The sequence below is a fragment of the Triticum aestivum genome, chromosome 1A (assembly GCF_018294505.1).
Source record: "Triticum aestivum cultivar Chinese Spring chromosome 1A, IWGSC CS RefSeq v2.1, whole genome shotgun sequence".
Classification (NCBI taxonomy): Eukaryota; Viridiplantae; Streptophyta; class Magnoliopsida; order Poales; family Poaceae; genus Triticum; species Triticum aestivum.
Genome location: NC_057794.1, coordinates 388,632,406 through 388,636,769, shown reverse-complemented (window position 1 = coordinate 388,636,769; position 4,364 = coordinate 388,632,406).

Here is a 4,364-nt window from a genome sequence, read left to right as displayed (position 1 = left end):
AGGCCATCATTCATACTGTCAGTCACACGAGTCTGTATCAAATCTATAACTGGATCCGCACATAGAAAAGAATCAGCAGTAAAAAGCTTAGAAAAGTAGGCCGTGGCCATAGCCGCCATGGAACCATGGTCCCTGTACGTGACCCCTACCTCATCAATGAGTGCCTTAATGCAATTTTTCCGCGCACGCCACATCGCTTTCTAGTGAAAAAACTGAGTGTTGCGGTCGCCTTCCCTCAGCCATGCAATACGAAACCGCTGCATCCACAACATCTCCTCTCTGTATAGCAGCTCGTTCATGCGGTCGGTCTCCTCCCGTATGTCCTTCCTATCTGCATTCATCGACATAAGCTCCTCCAAGTGGGAGCGAGATTTGTTAATTTCCTTAATCACATTATCAAAAATTTTGCGGCTCCAGTCTTGCAATTTTTTCATCAAGTTACCCAAACCGGAAGCAATATCACCAAGATTCAGCATAGCACCCAACTCAGTCCATGTGTTCATAATTACCTCGGGCAGGGATGGGTCCCGTTCCCACATTACCTCATACTGTCTACATCTCCTGCCTGTTGCCTGGCTCGTCTCCTCGAGCGCGCATCGAAGCAAGATGGGCAAGTGGTCGGAGCTGGGCGCCACCAGGTGCTCCACCCTGGCATGAGCGAAGACATCTCTCCACATGTTGTTGGCCACAGCGCAGTCGAGGCGGACCTTTACATTAGCCCGCCCCCCACGACAATTATCAAAAGTATAAGGCAGACCTGCAAAACCAAGGTCGCCCAAACCACAAACCTCAAGAACATCTCTGAAATCAAGCATCTGACCTGCTGAACGCGGTGTGTCGGAGAAGTGCTCAAAACTCCACATCGCTTCGTTAAAGTCTCCCACAACGACCCACGGCATGTTGGCCTTTTGGTGAAGATCACGGAGAAGGGACCACATGCGATGACGGTCCTCTGTCCGTGGCTCGCCGTAGACACAGGTAAGCCTCCAGGGTGGCTCACCCACCTTACCAGTTACATACGCATCAATATATCATTCATTTATTTCTTTTACATCAAGACTCAAAGACTCATGCCAATAAAAAGCAAGACCACCACTACGACCGACACAGTCAAAAGCATCAAAACCTCTCAAACCTAACCTAGCACGAAGACGATTCATCTTGTTCTTAGACTGCCTATTCTCACAAAGAAAAACGATACTCGGGGAGTGAGCCTGCACTAGACTCACAAGGTCACGAACTGTCCGAGAGTTCCCACCCCCTCGGCAGTTCCAACTGAGGAGATTCATTGCTCCTGACGGGGCTCCACCGGCCCCGTCAGTTCGTCGGCGGCCCCTAGATGGGTTTTTGTAGGCAGACTGTGTCTCAGCCTTGCGTCCGGGGTTAGGGCACCCAGAACCCATCTTGCATACCGCGGAGTCTCGGGGCCACGAGGGGTCGCACGACCACTCGGCGGACTCGGCCGCCACAATTCCGACTCCTAGGCTTTCCCTAGGCGCGGAAGGAAGGCCACACACGGCCGGCACGGCGGTGGTGGCGGCTGGGCATACGCCTCCAGATCGCCAGGGCTAGGAAACCCTAACGACGACATACTAGACGTCCCTCTTCTTTTGCCATCAGAGTTTAGAACATTGGTAGGAATACATGTAATATTGGGAAAATTAGAGAGCCACAAATGGCGCCCAAAAGAGAGGGAAGAGGCTGCCTTAGCTAGATTATGAGTATCTGTGTTGAACTCCCGCTTCTCATATATAATCTTTGTTGGGGAACGTAGCAATAATTCAAAATTTTCCTACGTGTCACCAAGATCAATCTAGGAGATGCTAGCAATGAGAGAGAGGGAGTGCATCTTCATACCCTTGAAGATCGCTAATCTTGATGGAGTCGTACTCGCGGCGATTCAAATCGCGGAAGATCCGATCTAGCACCGAACGGACGGCGCCTCCGCGTTCAACACACGTACAGCCCGGGGACGTCTCCTCCTTCTTGATCCAGCAAGGGGAGAGGAGAAGTTGAGGGAGAACTCCAGCAGCACGACATCATGGTGGCAATGGAGCTAGTGGTTCTCCAGCAGGGCTTCGCCAAGCACTATGGAGGAGGAGGAGGTGTAGGAGGAGGGAGGGCTGCGGCTGCCCTCCCACCCCTCCACTATATATAGGGGCAAGGGGAGAGGGGGAGGCGCCCTAGGGTTTCCCCTAGGGGCGGCGGCCAGGCAGATTGGATCTCCCTAGGGAAAATCCTAGGGAGACTTGCCCCCCAAGCCAAGCAGGTGGAGGCTTGCCTCCCAAGCCAGGTGGAGGCGCCCCACCTCCCCATGTAACGTGGGAAAGGGTGTGGGGGGCGCACCACCCCTTAGTGGGCTGGTTTGCCCCTTCCCCTTTGGCCCATGAGGCCCTCCAACACTTGCCGGGGCTCCCAAAACACCTTTCGGTCATGCTGGCCATAGCCTGGTACCCCCGGAACACTTCCGGACTCCAATACCCTTCGTCCAATATATCGATCTTCACCGCCGGACCATTCCGGAACTCCTCGTGATGTCCGGAATCTCGTCCGGGACTCCGAACTACCTTCGGTAACCACATACTATTTCCCATAACAACTCTAGCGTCACCGAACCTTAAGTGTGTAGATCCTACGGGTTCGCGAACCATGCAGACATGACCGAGACACCTCTCCGGCCAATAACCAATAGCGGGATCTGGATACCCATATTGGCTCCCACATGTTCCACGATGATCTCATCGGATGAACCACAATGTCGGGGATTCGATCAATCCCGTATTCAATTCCCTTTGTCAATCGGTATGTTACTTGCCCGAGATTCGATCGTCGGTATCCCAATACCTCGTTCAATCTCATTACTGGCAAGTCACTTTACTCATTCTATAATGCATGATCCCGTGACTAACTCCTTAGTCACATTGAGCTCATTATGATGATGCATTACCGAGTGGGCCCAGAGATACCTCTTCGTCATACGGAGTGACAAATCCTAGTCTCGATTCGTGCCAATCCAACAGACACTTTCGGAGATACCTGTAGTGCACCTTTATAGTCACCCAGTTACGTTGTGATGTTTGATATACCCAAAGCACTCCTATGGTATCCGGGAGTTGCACAATCTCATGGTCTAAGGAAATGATACTTGACGTTAGAAAAGCTCTAGCAAACGAACTACACAATCTTGTGCTATGCTTAGGATTGGGTCTTGTCCATCACATCATTCTCCTAATGATGTGATCCCGTTATCAATGACATCCAATGTCCATGGTCAGGAAACCATGACCATCTATTGATCAACGAACTACACGATCAACTAGAGGCTTACTAGGGACATGTTGTGGTCTATGTATTCACACATGTATTACGGTTTCCGGATAATACAATTATAGCATGAACAATAGACAATTATCATGAACAAGGAAATACAATAATAACCATTTTATTATTGCCTCTAGGGCATATTTCCAACAGTCTCCCACTTGCACTAGAGTCAATAATCTAGTTCACATCACTATGTGATTGTAATGAATCCAACACCCATAGGGTTTGTTCATATCTTTCTTGTGAGAGGGGTTTATTAGTCAATGGGTCTGAACCTTTCAGATCCATGTGTGCTTTGCAAATCTCTATGTCATATTATAGATGCAGCTACCACGTGCTACTTTGAGCTATTCCAAATAACTGCTCTACTATACAAATCCGGTTTACCACTCAGAGTCATCCGGATTAGTGTCAAAGTTTGTATCGACGTAACCCTTTACGACGAACTCTTTTACCACCTCCATAATCGGGAAAATTCCTTAGTCCACTAGTTACTAAGGATAAGTTCGACCGCTGTCATGTGATCCATTCCTAGATCACTCTTGTACCCCTTGACTAACTCATGGCAAGGCACACTTCAGGTGCGATACACAACGTAGCATACTGTAGAGCTTACGTCTAAAGCATAGGGGACGACCTTCGTCCTTTCTCTCTCTTCTGCCGTGGTTAGGTCTTGAGTCTTACTCAATACTCACACCTTGTAACACAGCCAAGAACTCCTTCTTTGCTGATCTATTTTGAACTACTTCAAAATCTTGTCATGATATGTATTCATTTGAAAGTAATATTAAGCGTTTTTGATCTATCCTTATAGATCTTGATGCTCAATGTTCAAGTAGCTTAATCTAGGTTTTCTATTGAAAAATACTTTTCAAATAACCCTGCATGCTTTCCAGAAATTCTACATCATTTCTGATCAACAATATGTTAACAACATATACTCATCAAAAATTCTATAGTGCTCCCACTCACTTCTTTGGAAATACAAGTTTCTCATAAACTTTGTATAAACCCAAAATCTTTGATCATCTCATCAAATT